At 35.5% G+C, this 18,081-nt stretch overlaps 1 pseudogene; it reads left to right on the top strand.

The window, feature by feature from the left end:
• The first annotated feature begins 956 nt into the window (after positions 1-956).
• LOC136118396 (proteasome activator complex subunit 3-like) overlaps positions 957-18,081 on the top strand; it is a 54,924-nt pseudogene continuing 37,799 nt past the window's right edge.

Here is an 18,081-nt window from a genome sequence, read left to right as displayed (position 1 = left end):
ACTTATATAAAAATATAAATTAAAATTTTAAATTATAAAAATATTAAAAATTATAAATTATATATAGGGAGAGGAAGGCTGGGGTTAAGACTTTTGTTATATACACTTTCAATAGAATGGTTTAACTTTAAAATGAATTTTTAAGAGTGAAAAATTAGGAAGTAGCTAATCACTAAATTAAAATTCATCTCTCAAGCCAGAACTCTCCCCTGAATTCAGGGTTTTGAGGTTATATATCTCCCTGAAAATTTAGCACATATAAAATGATTTGTTATAAATGTTGCACAGAAAATAAAACTAGATAATGTGAAAAAGAGTTACCGGAATGGTTTGCGATTTGAGGTAGGATGTTCAGGAAAAACCTTTCTGTGATGTGATTTGAGCCAACACCTGAAGGTGGTGATGGAGCGACCTCTAATGAAAATCTAAAAAAGCATTCCAGAAAGAGTACTTAGCAGGTTCTGAAGCCTGGGGTCAAGAATATGCTCAGCATTATTTAGAAAAAGCAGAGCAGCCAGTGTGGCTGGACACAGCAAATGAGAATTTGTAAGAGTTAGAACTGAAACCTCATGGGAACAGTGTTGTGGTAAGAACCACACGTATGTTGTGGTTAAAAATTTGGGTAATATTCTCAGTGTAATGAAATATTTGGGGGGGGGTTGTTGTGCTGAGAAGAAAAATAATGACTTGATTATTCCAACTGATTGTGAAGAATAAGATATAGAGGAACCAAGAGTGGAAGCAGGAAGGGGAGTTTGGAGGCTTCTGTAGTGCTCGCATTGAGAGATGATGGTGACAAGGTGATTAGCAATGAATGTGGTGATACATGATCCAGGATATATTTTGGGATTAAAGCCAAAGGATAATTCTTGATGATGGTTGAGATGTGACAAAAAGAAAGGATTTAAGGATGATTATAAGATTTTTGGTTCAAGCAACTGGTACAGTTTACTTACATGACGAAGCCAGCAGAGCAGCAGATAGAAGTGGAGTTCAGAAATAAAGACATTGATTTTGGAAATGTTGGGTGTTCATTTGACATACAAATAGAGATGTTAACTAGTCAGTTGGAGGTATGCTTCTAGAATTAAAGAAATATAACTTTGAATTCCTGATTATAGATGGCAGTGAGGCCATGGGTATAGATGAAAGCAAGGAAATTATAAATAGGGAAGAGAAGAGGTCATAGCACTGACCTCTGGGATGTTTCAATAATTTGGATAAATTGAGCAAAAGACAGTGAAAAGCAGGAGACCAATGAGGTAGCAAGAAAACCAGAGTGTGTCAACTCTGAAGCCAAGTGAAGAAAGGTTTCAAGAAACGGGGTAATACACTATGTCAAATGATGCCGCTAACTCAGGTGAGATAATGACTTAGTGACCACTGGATTTAGGGTTTTAGTTTGTTTTCAGAGTTGCCAAGAGGATTACATAAAATGCAAAGATAATTAACAAATAAATAAGGTATTTAATTTTACTCTTTTCAATGTGAGAATAAAATCTAAGATACATGGGGAAGCCATCATTCCTAAGGTACTTATGAGAGCCATCATATAAAATTTAATGTTTGAGAGAGTATTTGAAACAGCCCTCAAGAGACAAGTAAGATTTTAACAGATAGAGTTAGTGTGGAACAAAAGCAAAGGGACAGGGAATAATGAACAGTTTGTGTGGAATAGAGTATAGGAGATAGTGGTTGTGATAGATTGTCTACAAAGACAGCCACCAATAATTCCTTCCTTCTCTAGATCCACTATAGAGAGATGATTCTGTTACCTTCTCCCCTGACTTGCTTTGCTCGTCTTGTGACTTGCTTTAAGCTTTAAGTTAAAGAATGTCTGTGTCCCCTGGGAACCCCGAGCCACCAGGGGAAAAAGTCTCACACCCCACTCCCCACCACACACCTACTGGAGACAGAAGACACATGGACATGTCTTAGAAGATGTGAGATTACAAAGAAATAGAGGACTAGTCAGTGTCCAGACTTTTTGTCACCTCTTACCAACCACCATGCATGTGAGGAAGGCCATCTTGGATTCCTAGTCCCAGTTAAGCTGCCCTAGCTAACATCACAAGGAGAGATGAGGCAACCCAGAGGAAGCCTGCTTCGCTCCTGACCCACAGAATCATGAGCAATAAAATGGTTGATTTAAGCTACTAACTTTTGAGCAGTTTGTTTTGCAGAAGGAGATAATTGATCCAGTAGTTGATTCTAAATTAGATTAAAATATTAATTGTATCATATTTTGTGAGTGTATGAATGAGGCCTAAACTCAAGGTGCATTTCTTATCAAGATGAGCTTTGAAGATATTTTTAATGAAAAATGAGAAAATTAGTCAAGGGAATCAGCTTATACTATATATCTCTGCTTATAAAATAGTGAGTTGAAAAATATCCTGAAAGTTTTTGAAGATAGAAAGGAGGAAAAATCACAATAAAAATCAACATAACTGGGGATGCCCAATTATTTTAAATTTGTGTTAAGTACAATCAGACTTAATTAGGACAATAACATTAAAAAATAGTCCACAAAATTTTGGAAATTGAGGGTGAAGGGTAATCCCTACTTAGCTTATGACAATAAAACTAATTGAAATTTTTAGTATCTGTAAAGTGTTTTAGGTTTCCCATATAAAATAAACTCATTTTATTATGGTCAAATACAGTTATTGCTTTTTGAAAAGCAGAAAATCTATTGAAGATTATTACCTATACAAAAAATGCAAAAATGAGACTTTATGAAAATTTTAGTGTAAATAAATCAGACTTTTAATTTAAGCAGATTTTATTGAACTACATTTGTTGAATGTCACCCTATGAGTAAATTTCACAGAGGATTTCTCTTATTTTCACTTTTCTTCATACAAAATGGCTCTTCTCCAAAACTGAAAAAAATATTTTTTCCTACACAGCATGTTGGACTGATATGCAGCCTTTGCTTCCTGAAAGTATATTATTTCCTACAATTGTACTGCTCTAAAATCTGCAATTTTTATGTGTTATTAAGTCATGCATCTTATAGAACAGCAAGATTAAGCATAATCACAACTTAGGCTTTCATTATTTTTGTAAAGAATCCCAATATGCTATCTCAGAAAAAAGCTTTTATAAAAATAATGTGAAAACTTACACTGAAGTGATCATCTAACCAGAGGGAAGAAATCAATGAGATATGATGAAAACATCATGTTTCATTTTTCCCCCAGACTCAATGCTCCTAACATGTTCTGACAATTGGATTTTTATTTTGAACAAATAATTCAGAGTCTTCATAAAGAAAACAACTCAACTGAATAAGAATAAAAGTTAACTTTAGTGCAATTTTTAAGAATCAATATGATCCTTCTGGCAAAGAGGGAACAACCCACTCACTCTAGCAAGGTGCATCAAACTAGGACACTTTTAAGTAAATTGCCCTTGTCGCTAAGGAAATGGCAACAAAATGATGTCAGGATCTATGGAATCATGGCATTGGCAAGGAGAACAAAATTAGGAGGGTAATTTTTCTTTGCTTTTCTGTAAATGGGCTTAGAGCTGGGTAAAATTGGAGTATTTGGGGGTAAGGGAAAGAGCAGAGGTGTTCTGTCCTGTAAATCATGGCTTTCATTTTCCAGAACAAGAACGATGTCTTCTATGAATGTCCTCCATAGCATCTTCTTCAAAGAGAAAGTTTTTTTTCTACGTTGAAAAATCTGTTGTTTAGTTTAGCCACCCTCATTAATGATCTTAGCTAGATGTTCTGGACAACTTGCTGCAGCTTCCATATCAGCAGTTGCTGCTTCACCATGCATTTCTATGTTATGGAGATGCTTCTTTCCATAAACTTTATGAACCAACATCTGCTATCTTCACACTTTTCATCATCTGCAGCTTCCTTACCTCTTTCAGCCTTCATAAAATTGAAAGAGAATTAGGGTTTTGCTCTGGATTAGGCTTTGGCTTAAGGGAATGTTATGGTTGCTTTGATCTTCTATCCAGACCACTAAAACTTTCTCCACATCAGCAGTAAGAATGTTTTTCTTTCTTATCATTTCTCTATTCACTCACACCCTCATGTGTCATTTGAATCTTGAGCAAAGTGTGTTCTCTTTTCTTATACTTTCAAATGACATAACCTATTCATTGTGAATTATAGATGACAAAGTGATTATATAAAATTATCAACTCACAAAATGAAATCATTTAATGATTTGTAACGGTACCATTTGGATATTTCCCTTTGGTGCATAGCTCATCTACTTTTAAAAATGCCAATCATAGTTTTTTATATATTATCTAAAATCCTCCGTGGGTTGATGTAGAATTTGGATTAAGTCCAAACTGCCAGCTCCCAGGCACTACAAGTCATAATGCCTGCCTCATTTTTCACCCTCAAGCCACTGTCCATCTTGCTCACTATGGTCCAACTATACCAGACTTTATGTTTCTTCAATATACTATGTGTATTTCTAATTAGGACCTTTTGCTCCATAGATCTTTCTGTGGTGAATGCCTCAATTAAAATATTATTTCCTGAGTTGAATTCCTACAGAGAGGATTTCCTACAAATTAATATGCCTCCTCAGACACTTCATTACCATCTTTTATTTTCTTCTTATAACTTATTCCTAACTGAAATTACCTTCATCACTTATTTGATTATATATTTACTATATGTTTCTCTTACAATAAATTGCAGTCTTCACTGGAGCATGGATCTTGTCTGTCTTGTTTCCCTTGCAGTATCAGCAAACTTAATTTTTCCAGACATACAGTTAATGCTAAAAATATGAGTTAAGTAAATTATGCAGAAAGTCAAAATAAGATGATCATTAAGACACAGAGGTGTTAAGAAGTGAAACTGAAAGGTACCAAAAGAAATCTCCCACTATTTATAATTTTTGTTTTTGTTTTTGTTTTTTTCGGTACGCAGGCCTCTCACTGTTGTGGCCTCTCCCGTTGCGGAGCACAGGCTCCAGACGCGCAGGCTCAGTGGCCATGGCTCACGGGCCCAGCCGCTCTGCGGCATGTGGGATCTTCCCGGACCAGGGCACAAACCCGTGTCCCCTGCATCGGCAGGCGGACTCTCAACCACTGTGCCACCAGGGAAGCCCTATAATTTTTGATGAGCCACTCTATGCTACTAGATTTATTTTCTGAGCTTTATATGATGTTATAAGAAATTACATGCTTTCAGATGCTAACAGTGAGTACCACTGAGAGATAAGGATTAATTGTGTATAATAATATCTTATAAGTTGAATTATGGTCAAGTTCTGAGGCTCAAAACTAGAATGAGTTCTATCAAAATAATTGACAATTTAGGACATTGGTCCACTAAGCCTATTGCCCCAAGGATCTCTTGGACTAAACGCATGGGTGACAGATATGATACATCATAATTATTCAGAATAGATATTCACTCATGTGTTTATAATTTTAAGAGTATCTGAGTAGATTACCCTATCAATATTTGGCCCTACGTGAACTGACAGAGGTCTACTATTAGATGTTAACCCCTTATATTTAAAATATTTTCATCTTTAGCAGTAATATTTGAAAACTGTCAGTATTTGTGGATATAGAAACATATTATATTTAGATCTAATATTCATATCATAAGATATGATGAAGAGCACCAGGTTAGCTGAGAGAAGAGCTCCAAGAGAATGAGAACTTGGCAAGGGGAACTGAAAGTAATTTGAGAGTATTGATATTTGGCTTTCTGGTATGGGTGGTTCCAAAAATAAGGTGGTAGCATAAAGGTTCCTGAAAGGTGAGCACACATCTGCTCAAAGATGAGTAGATTATCAGCAGGAGGAGATGAATATTAAAATTTTCAAAATAAGTGATTGCAATAATTCTAATAGGAACAAAATAGGATACATTTAGGGCCAAAAGAGAGAGCATATAATTTATCTTCTGATTTTAGAAGTGAACACATTAAATATATTTATGGAAACTCATAGTTCACAAAATAGTCTATTGTGAATTATAATTATTTCATTGCAGACTCACAATATTCTTTCAAATAATATTATATCCCTGTTATAGAGTTAAAAATATTTAGATTCCTAGATATTAAACACTTGGCCCAATTTACACCATTAATGTCTCTAAACCATATGTTCTATACTACTCTATTTTTTTAGTTTTAGAAAACTATATCTGATGTAACTACAGAAAGAAGAGAAGGAAGCTTTTAGTTCAATTGAGGGAGATAAGGATAATTCCGAATTGTGACTTTTGTCTTTGTATTGGTGCTTACTATCTCTGCTTACTACTTTGAAGAATAATATTCAAAGTAGTTACACTGTAAAAATAAAGATAAGAAATCAATACATATAAGTTTAAAAAAATGAAAGGCTGTGAAAGGAAATTCCATGAAAATGGTTCATTTATTGAGTAACTCCTAGTCCTGTAGGCACACAGAGACAAACTTCATCAGAGAGGCTTCTCTTTTCTTATAAAATAATAAAGGCATCTTAGTGGCACTTTGGGGCTTACCCTCTCATTTGGGATATAGTGATCAAACTAATCATTGTTTTAAAATTATAATATTAAATGATTTTTAGGTGAATTACCTTAATTTATTATTTAAGAGATACATTTCAATTATGTAAATGTATTATTAATATGCTATGTTTGATTATATGTTCTTATTTAGGATATATTAATTTTATATAAAGAAAAATACATAAGGGTATGGAAACAGGAGATAAATCAGCTTGAAAACAGTAAATTAGGACAATTTAATACCTTTTTAACAAAAAAGATCCAAATGTAAAATAGATTATGCTTAAGAGTTGGTCATTTATTTTCTTCATTTCTTTAGGGAAGAGGGAAAACTATAAGGAATTACACACTAACTGTAAAATTAAGCTACAACAAAGAAACAACCACAATTAAACAAATTAAAACAAGGTAAGACACTGGTAAGGATGATTGGTTTATAAACCTTACAGTGTCATAAATAGTGAGAGTTGTCACCATATTAAAAGCCTGTTTGAACAGGTGTGTGTTGTGAGGAGTATTCATTTGACAATGTATTTTGCAAATACACATTTATGGTAATGTCCTGTAACCATCCCGGGATGGAATTAATTATTGAACCATTAAGGCTTACTGTTAATACTATGTGTTGATATTATTAACAAAAGTCTGGTTGTATCATTACAAGATATTTTTTAACAATTTGAAATGTTCCTAAATAGTATATGGTAAATTAAGTTAAAGCTGCAGTCTTGGGCGCTCTTTAACATAAATCATAGCAATATTCTTTTGGATCTGTCTACTAGGCAAAGGAAATGGAAGCAAAAGTAAACAAATGGGACCTTATTAAACTTAAAAGCTTTTGCACAGCAAAGAAACCTTCTTCAAAAAGACAACCTACAGAATGGGAGAAAAATTTTGCAAATTATATGACTGATAAGGGATTAATATCCAAAATATATTAATAGTTCATACAACCCAATATCAAAAAAAAAACCTAAATGAAAAATGGATGGAAGACCTGAATAGACATTTTTCTAAAGAAGACATACAGATGGCTAACAGACTCACAAAAAGATGCTCAACATCACTAATCATCAGAGAAATGCGAATAAAAACCACAATGGGATATCACCTCACACCTGTCAGAATGGCTATCATCAAAAAGACCACAAATAACAAATGTTGGCGAGGATGTGGAGAAAAGGTACCCCTTGTTCGCTGTTGGTGGGACTGTAAATATGTTTAGCTGCTGTGAAAAACAGTATGGAGATTCCTCAAAAACCTAGAAATAAAACTACCATATTACCCAGCAATTCCACAGCTGGGTGTATATCTTAAGAAAATGAGGGCTTTCCTGGTGGCGCAGTGGCTGAGAGTTCGCCTGCTGATGCAGGGGACACGGGTTCGTTCCGCGGTCCGGGAAGATCCCACATGCTGCGGAGCGGCTAGGCCCGTGAGCCATGGCCACTGAGCCTGCGCGTCCGGAGCCTGTGCTCCGCAACGGGAGAAGCCACAACAGTGAGAGGCCCGCGTACCGCAAAAAAAAACCAAACTGCAGTCTTTTTTCTGCTTTAAGGCAAAGTTTATAATAAGGAGAGTTGCCTGATATTTTGTAATATTGCTTAATAGAAAAATCATACTACATGACCTAGAAACTTATAAGAAAACACCTGTAAATTTAGCTGCAATATATTAGTCTCAATGAGAAATAAAAGCATGACAAGAGTTACTATGTATCTCCTTATTTTTAAAACTTTAAGATGGTGTGTGTACATTATGTGTTAGTCCTACAATATGTTGGCTACTAGGTGAAAGAAATCTAAACTTACTTTTGGATAATTAAGCTGTTAACAACTTTAATCAACATATAAATTCACAATAGTAAAAGGGAATGAGGAAATTATTATGTTCAGAAATAAAATTCTAAATAAATAAATCCCAATTAATCATTTTGCACGTATCTCTTTTTTGCTAAGGTATTAAAATTGTATTTAAATTTAACAATTTAACTTTTATATTAAATATATAATACTTATATGTCCCTTGATGTATCCCCAATACATCCCAACTGTCGTTATTATCATTATTCAATGGCAAATCATTTTTAGAATATATTAGTGTTAAATCACTTTTGATTATGTGGGGGTTTTTTTCTTATTGAATCTGCATCTCCAGTATGATATTACTCTATGCCAAGATTTTGTAAAATGACTAAGCTAGACTTATTGGGTCAAACTTATCAATAGAAACATTTAGTAAGTAACTCAATATCAGAAAAAAGAAGCCCCTTATTGGCCTATCAGAGCTGAAGGATTTTTCATCTTTTTCTATATTTGTATTTGATTAAGTGTTGATGCTGCTAAATCTGACTCTATCTGATTTTAGCTCTTTTTTTCAGTCTCATTCTGTACTGAGACACAACTCTTCATCTGTGGGGCTTTATAACCCATGGTTTCACAGCTATCTAATTCATAAAAAAAGCTCCATGTATAGTTTTCTTCCAAAAGAAGTCTTGCATTAAATACTAAGTGGTCATGTTAATATAATCCTACCACACCTTTTCATCACTTATTGAAATCCTTAAATGCTTTTTTAGAGTTAAAGTGGTACCTCCTCTGAATTGTCCACGACTCTTGTCTGTCCATGATGCAAAATTCACTTTCGTGCTTCTACTTGGGTTTTCTTGAAAATACTTTCATAGATATAATCTGAGAGGAGCTCACTTTCTAGCCTAATCTAGCCACCAATCCACCCTAGTGATGGGCTGCACAGATACTCACCAGGCAGAAGGAGGACATTGGCTGCTGGTTTACTGCCAGCTACTCCTCTCAGGACATTTATTCTTCCATCCTCTTCTGCCTACGCACTCGACTAAGGCAAAAAACAACACACAGCCCCCTGTTACCTTGCAGCAAACCATTGCTCTCACATAGGCTTGCCAGGAATATTAAACAGCAAAACATATGATTGTTATTATGATCTTACCAGTGTAAACATGGATTAATCTTAACCAAAAATGATAAATATGAACAGATAACAACATTATCCTAGGCACAGAAAGAGAGATAACAGGTCGAAATGTGTGAATTGTATTAAATAACTATTTCCTACATATGTAATTTGGGACGTGTAGAGTAAGTTTAAAATATATGGGTAATACTATCAGTTATATGTAAGAAGATGCAATATCCATAAAAGACATGACTTTAATTATAAAAATTTAGGAAAACATATACCAAAAGATCAATAGTAATTATCTCTGAAAGTGATGAGATGACAAATGAAAAATATCCTTTTCAATTTTTACTAGATACATTTCAATATACATTTGTTTTTGTTTTAGTATGCTTTAGGTTTATGATAAAATTAAGGATATCTTAAAAAATAAGAACATCTGTTCATCATAAAAGAAACACATCAGAGGTCTGGAGATATATTTTCAATACTTGTAACTGAAATATGTTGGCATGCTAAATATAGAAAAAATTCCTGTAATCAAAAGCAACAACAGGGACTTCCCTGGTGGTACAGTGGATAGGACTCTGTGCTCCCAATGTAGGGGGCCCGGGTTCGATCCCTGGTCGGGGAACTGGGTCCCGCATGCCTGCTGCAACTAAGAGTTTGCATGCCATAACTAAGGAGCCCATGAGCCACAACTAAGGAGCCTACCTGCAGCAACTGAGACCCAGTGCAACCAAATAAATAAATAAATATTTTTTTAAAAAAAAAAAAAAAAGCAACAACAACAAAAATAAAATGACAATTCAGTGAGCATGCATATCATTGAAGAGGAAATTATTTGCCACTTACTGTGTAAATGCATGTCTTAATATATGATAGAATATAATATATATATGTATATACACATTTACTGACAGTTATTTTTCACATATAATTATTCATATTATGTTATATAAATGAATCGATATATATCATTTATATTATATGTATAACATATATATGTAATAGTGTATATATATATATATTGTACACTATGTATTATATATAATGTTATATATAATTGTGAATATATACTGTACATAATATACTATATATTATAGATATTATATATATTATTATAATATATATTATAGAGCCCATGCTGCACAACAAGAGAAGCCACCACAATGAGAAGCACCAAGCACTGCAATGAAGAGTAGCCCTCACTCCCTGCAACTAGAGAAAACCCGCATGCAGCAAGGACCCAAAGCAGCCAAAAATAAATAAATTAAAAATAAAAGAAGAGATGAGTGGTAGGTACATTTATCCTTAATTTATATAACTCATAAATTCTATCTATTACATTATACTTCAAAAATAAGAAAATACATTTTAATAAATACATCAAACATAAATAAACATAATTAATTATAATTGACTAAGAGGGTTATAGTTTTTTCAGTAACTTATTAAAGACATTTTAAGTTGGTTGTAATCCATTGTATGCCAGTTATTCACCAGAGATATCTGATGTTGGAAACTAGTAATTATGCTATTATTCCTGTATTACTTTCCATCTTTGCATAAATATATTTAATGATTTAAAAAATACTTTCTGTTCATTTGGATGCAAAGGTGAACAAATTATTGAAACAATATCACTTGACCAGAATTTCTACATGTTCCCAAACCAGCATTATGCAAAAGTACCATTATCTCACATAGTATCCTTTCTGTAAATGTCAGAGAAAATAAACTTGAGGTCATATTCAGCTTATATTTTCCTAATTATTCATTATTTTCATAAATATTTTTGAACCTTTTCAATTTGCAGTTTTATAAACTATGTAAAACTAAATTGTGCATCCATCCTCTACCAGGAAGCAGGAAGATATATAGGATGTTCCATATCACCCTACAATCTGGTACATCCTATGCTATTGGAGGTTTTAGTCTTAGGGAAAGATACAGTAATCTATTTATGGCAAGCCCCAATGGGAGGAAAAATATGTAAGATCTGAGATTGTGGAGTAAGTTTATACTATCTTCAGTAGATACTTGTATGTCCTTTTAAAACTCTTGGCATGTCAAGGCCTTGGCAGAAAGAGAACATTTGATCATGGAACACCAAGTGGCCATACACCTAAAACTTCTGATATGGGTTCTGTTGGTCTCAACAAGTCATAAAAATGGACATATCTAGCAGTAGTCCATCACAAGATGAAACTGGTATACCCAGGATTGAGCCTGATCATGACCAAAAGGCATGTGTAAAATGCAAGAGCAGATGAGTAGATCAGACCCCCATGTCACCCACCGAAGTTGTACCAGTTCCCCTTACTGTTTGTTCCTGTCCAGTGGGGAGGTTCCATATGGCCAACTGAAGGAGGAAGAAAAAGCCCAAGTTTGATTTTCAGACTTTTTTTTTATCAAAGGGTAGTTGATTTACAATATTTTATTAGTTTCAGGTGTACAACATAATGATTTGAAAATTTTGTAGATTATACTCTATTTAAAGTTATTATAAAACATTGGCTATATTCTCTGTGCTGTATAGTATATCCTTGTAGGTTATTTATTTTATATATAGCAGTTTGTACCTCTTAATCCCCTATTCCTATCTTGGCCCTCCCCATTTCCCTCTCCCCAGTGGTGACCACTAGTCTGTTCTCTGTATCTGTGAGTCTGTATCTGTTTTGTTATATGTATTCATTTGTTTTAATTTTTAGATTCCACATATAAGTGATATAATAGAGTATTTGTCTTTCTCTGTCTTAACTAATTTCACCAAGAATAACAAGATCCATCCATGTTGTTGAAAATGACAAAATTTCATTCTTCTTTATGTCTGAGTGTATACATATGTACACACATACACACACACACACACACACACACACCCCACATCTTCTTTATTTATTCATGTGTTGATGGATACTTAGGTTGCTTCCATATCTTGGAATACACAATAGTGTAAATCATATTTCTTTGAACATTGGGGTGCGTGTATCTTTTTAAATTAGTTATTTCATTTTCTTTTTCTTCTTTTTTTTTTTGCGGTACGCGGGCCTCTCACTGTTGTGGCCTCTCCCGTTGCGGAGCACAGGCTCCGGACGCGCAGGCTCAGTGGCCATGGCTCACGGGCCTAGCCGCTCCGCAGCATGTGGGATCTTCCCGGACTGCAGAACGAACCCGTGTCCCCTGCATCAGCAGGCGGACTCTCAGCCACTGTGCCACCAGGAAAGCCCTCATTTTCTTAAGATATACACCCAGCTGTGGAATTGCTGGGTAATATGGTAGTTTTATTTCTAGGTTTTTGAGGAATCTCCATACTGTTTTTCACAGCAGCTGAACATACTTACAGTCCCACCAACAGCGAACAAGGGGTACCTTTTCTCCACATCCTCGCCAACATTTGTTATTTGTGGTCTTTTTGATGATAGCCATTCTGACAGGTGTGAGGTGATATCCCATTGTGGTTTTTATTCGCATTTCTCTGATGATTAGTGATGTTGAGCATCTTTTTGTGAGTCTGTTAGCCATCTGTATGTCTTCTTTAGAAAAATGTCTATTCAGGTCTTCCATCCATTTTTCATTTAGGTTTTTTTTTTGATATTGGGTTGTATGAACTATTAATATATTTTGGATATTAATCCCTTATCAGCCGTATAATTTGCAAAATTTTTCTCCCATTCTGTAGGTTGTCTTTTTGAAGAAGGTTTCTTTGCTGTGCAAAAGCTTTTAAGTTTAATAAGGTCCCATTTGTTTACTTTTGCTTCCATTTCCTTTGCCTAGTAGACAGATCCAAAAGAATATTGCTATGATTTATGTTAAAGAGTGTTCTGCCTATGTTTTCTTCTAAGAGTTTTTTGGTTTCCAGTCTTACATTTAGGTCTCTAATCTATTTTGAGTTTATTTTTTTATATGGTGTGAGAAAATGGTGTAATTTCATTATTTTACATGTAGCTGTCCAATTTTCCTAGCACCACTTTAGAAGAAGCTGTCTTTTCCTCATTATGTATATTCTTGCCTCCTTTGTCCTGGATTAATTGACCATAAGTGCATAGGCCTGTTTCTAGGCTCTCCATTCGGTTCCATTGATAAAGATATACATTTTAAAATAAATTTATTTATTTATTTTTGGCTGCGTTGGGTCTTCGTTGTTGCATGCAGGTTTTCTCTAATTGCAGCAAGCGGGCTTCTCATTGCCGTGGGCTCTCCTGCTGTGGAGCACTAGCTCTAGGCGCGCAGGCTTCAGCAGTTGTGGCACATGAGCTCAGTAGTTGTGGCACACAGGCCTAGCCGCTCCGCAGCATGTGGGATCTTCCCAGACCAGGGCTGGAACCCATGTCCCCTGCATTGGCAGGCAGATTCCCAGCCACTGTGCCACCAGGGAAGCCCAAGATATACATTTTTAAAACATATTTTTTATTTTTTCTCAAAGCCTTGATGAAACTGCTAAATGGTGTTTCAGAGGGCTCTGAGGAGCTCTGGTTCTTTATGTCTCAGCACAGAAAGAATTCGGTGAGAGCCAAAGTGATAGATAAGAAGTGACTTATTAGAATAGGACGCTTGTGAGGCTTACAAGTGGGTGGGCTAGAGGGTGCCACACCCGGAGAACTTAGTGGGCTACAGTTTTATAATCAGAGGAAAAGTGGGGAGGGGGAGAAAACCACTTTCTTCCTCATTCTTGAGGAGACGTCAGGCTTCCATCATCAGCTCCCCTTCCATGTCAGGCGGGGAAGTTTTCTTGTCCCTACGTGGTCAAGCTGGGACTGTCACTGTGCAATGGAAATGGTAAAAAGACAGTGACATATGTTACAAATGGTAAATCATCTCAGGTTACAGTATAATGTCACCCTTTCCTTGTATTTTTGTTTTTAGTGTGCACAAAGGAGCATGTCCTACCGCGCTCACTGACCAGGATGTGGTTCTCATGCTACCGTTGTTTATGGTTTTGGGGCAAGTCTCATGCTTCTGTTGCATGACTTTGTTGCTAAGCATGCCTGCTTGGTTTTGTGGTTAAGCAAACCTGCTTTCTTGAGTGATCATTAACTTATAGGGGTCTCCCATACTTTTTTCTTTACCTACAATCCCTTAGTAAGATTAACTATTTAATTACCTACTTTGTCCCTTTACTCTGTCCCTATCATTACTTATTATTAAAATAAATTCAAAAAAATAAATAAATAAATTCAATAGTAGTAATAGCCTCAGAGTATCATCCAGAAAAAAATTAATATAGGGTAAGCCAGACGTTAAGAACAAAAATATTAGCTATTATTATGTCAAATTTTTATTCTTAATATTTCCATATATTTTGTCTATAATTCAGTTTCTCTGGTTTTAATTATTTCAGTGGAAATATCCTCATGCCCTTTTTAAAACACAAATAATAGGAAGAGTCCAAGTTACTGAACTGGATTTTCTGGACTAAGTAAACCAACTTTGTGAGCCAGTTATACATAACATTTTTTTTTGCAAGTCACATTTAAAAAAATGTTTCTAACATGTACGTTGCCATTTTATTTTCTTAGCAGTTTCTTTTTGTGAGCAACATTTTTTTAAAAACCTGACATTGTATAAATTATCATTGAAACTCTCAATTCTGTTGCCACTTTGTTGAAAATCAATTGATCGTATACATATTTCCTTCTAGATTCCATGATCAATTTTCCTATTCTTCCACAAATACCACACTCTGTTTGTGTGTGTGTGTGTGTGTGTGTGTGTGTGTGTGTGTGTGTGTGTTTATTTATTTATTTATTTTGCGGTACGCGGGCCTCTCACTGCTGTGGCCTCTCCCGTTGTGGAGCACAGGCTCCAGACGCGCAGGCTCAGCGGCCATGGCTCACGGGCCCAGCCGGTCCGCGGCATGTGGGATCTTCCCGGACCAGGGCACGAACCCGTGTCCCCTGCATCGGCAGGCGGACTCTCAACCACTGCGCCACCAGGGAAGCCCCACACTCTATTTTTATTGTTAATTCTTAGTCCCCTCCTCCCCAAGCCCTCACTTACTTTTTACTTCCCCTCCCCCTCCTCCTCTTTTTCCTTCTTTTATTCCTATAACTTCTAACTTTTCTTTTGGAGAGAACTAAACAAAGTAACATAGCAATTCATCATAAGATATTTTCCTACAAATATCTTAATGGGATAAACATTATCAATTCCTCTACATGAGAAATAATATAAAATATAAATTATAAGTTTGTGCTGGAATTAGATTGCCTGGATTTGAATTCCAGCTTCAACACGTGCTAGTTGTAAATTCTGCCTTACTACCTTTTTCTGTATTTTTTTATATTATTTATAAAGTGGGAATTATTATAGTAACCACCTTATAGGGTTGCTTTGAGATTAAATAATGTATTTAAAGACAGAGTACAATTCCCGACTCAGAAAAAGTTCTCAGTGAATGCTAGCTATTTTTGTTTAATACTCTTAGAGTCTTCTGTTTCTTTGGCATTAATAAGCATATGTAGAAATAAAAAAGGCCTGCTTGTCAAAGCCCATTGGTTATTGGTGGATTATTTATTGTGGTACTGAAAATAAGCAGCAGTTAATTTTTAGATGGAAATTCTCTTTTCCTGCTTCTTTCCTGAACTCCCATGATATTGTGTCAGACTTCTTTCTGTGCTTTCTAAAGCAATTGGGGAGTTTATTTAAAGAACAACACATGAAAATAAGGCAACCAGATCATGGATATTTGAATTTTTTCCCACAGGATGCCAGGACCAAAACACATACCATTGTTTTCCTAAGCAAATGGACTCTAGGACAGCTGCTAACAATGGAAAGAAACATTGAAGTTATTCAAATTACTGGAGTTCTCTGGTGATCAGATTCTCTTGCTTTTCAGAAACAGCAAAGGATTTTTTAAATTTCCTTCTAATGCTGTGAAGTGTCTGCTTTTTCTGTTTTTCTTGCAGACTTTCAACTTGTTTCTACAAGATAGCTAAGAGACCCATTGCATCATATCGAAACACTCCATGTCACAGTATCATATTATATCTGTTCAACTGTAATGACTTATCTTCTATGTTCAGAGCTTTCCCCTCAGAGACTGCTGGCTTGTTTATAGTTTAGCTGCAATTGGGCCAGGTGATGACTCTTAAAACAATGACAGCACAGCCATGTGGTACCAGCATGATGCCTTACAGATGGGACTGTAGTCAGGATGCTTGTCAATTTTTATGGAAAGTATCAAGGCCAACCTTATAGTCCAATAATTTTAGAAACAATACAGTATAAAGTTTAAGGATGTATGTAGTTTGACTGGGTTAGAATCTTAACTCTGCCATCTTCTAGTTGCTGAAATTCTCTGATCATTGATTTTTCTCATCATTATAAATAGACATACTGACAGTACTTATAACAATAAATGTACTTTTAAAAACAGTTCTCAGTAAGCCTTAGCTATTATTACTATCTGTCTTATGCCTACTGTTAGATGCAAATGCTAAGTTCTGATGCCTGATTTTCCTACCAGGTGGAGAAATACCCATAGAGTAAAACTCTTGACCCTTCTAAACCTATTCACACACTCCTCCAGAGAAGAGGAGTGAGTTGATTGGTGAGTTTAAGAGCAGGAGCTAGTCATGAAAAACAAAACTCCTTCCTTGTTTTCTCACATAGAATCTGGATGCCTTCAAGAAAGAGTTATCATACTCTGTTACTCTATTCTGCAAACATTTTGAGAGAAGGCCACTCTAAGCGAAGCCTGCACTTTTTCAGAACTGCCTAATGACTAGTCAAATTAGTCAGTATTTATTAGATCAGTGAATCTGTCTAATTCTCTGAATCATTCCTAAAATCTCAGTTTTGCCAGTGTATCACCTAAGTCACTTGTTCCAATATCAGCTAATCTCTTCATTTTGAAATTGGCTAGAGGGAAAAAAGAAGAGTGAATTTTAGACTCCTCAAAGCTCAATATCTCCTACTCTACAGTATACTTTTAGAGGACCAAGTTTTTTGTTTTTTTTTTTTTTGCGGTACGCGGGTCTCTCACCGTTGCGGCCTCTCCCATTGCGGAGCACAGGCTCCGGATGTGCAGGCTCAGCGGCCATGGCCCACGGGCCCAGCCGCTCCGCAGCATGTGGGATCCTCCCAGACCGGGGCACTAACCCGCGTCCCCTGCATCAGCAGTCAGACTCCCAACCACTTTGCCACCAGAGAAGCCCAGGACCAAGTTTTGATTATCTTTGATTCCCAGTTATCTTTGAACGACAGCTAAGTTTCCCGGTATATAATATATTTTGTAGTTTATATATAATATTTTGCATAATAAGATCCTATATCCAGGTAGGATACAACCATTTAGCTTCAATTAGCACTCTCTTTTTTTCATATGCCCTAACTGTATTGTACTCTGTCACTTTGTACTTGTCATCAGAAAATAGTACCACCTAGATACATTGAACTAAATATCTGCTCTGTCTTCAGCTCATTCTTAGAGACACTGCTCAGAATTCAATTTCTCTTTGAAGTTTCCCTGAGCAGTGGAGTCGGCAAATATTTATTGAGCATTATATGTCTCCTGCACTGTACTAAACACTGGATAAAAAAAAAAGTTGATAAATATGACAATGTATTTCCAGCATAATGGGGTAGACAAGCCCATTATAAACATACTTATGATCTAAACCAATACGTATTTGTAATATGCTG

Source organism: Phocoena phocoena, chromosome 2 (genome assembly GCF_963924675.1).
Source record: "Phocoena phocoena chromosome 2, mPhoPho1.1, whole genome shotgun sequence".
In the NCBI taxonomy this organism is placed as follows: Eukaryota; Metazoa; Chordata; class Mammalia; order Artiodactyla; family Phocoenidae; genus Phocoena; species Phocoena phocoena.
Note: the sequence above shows the minus strand (reverse complement) of the source record. Positions and strands in the feature narration are given on the sequence as shown.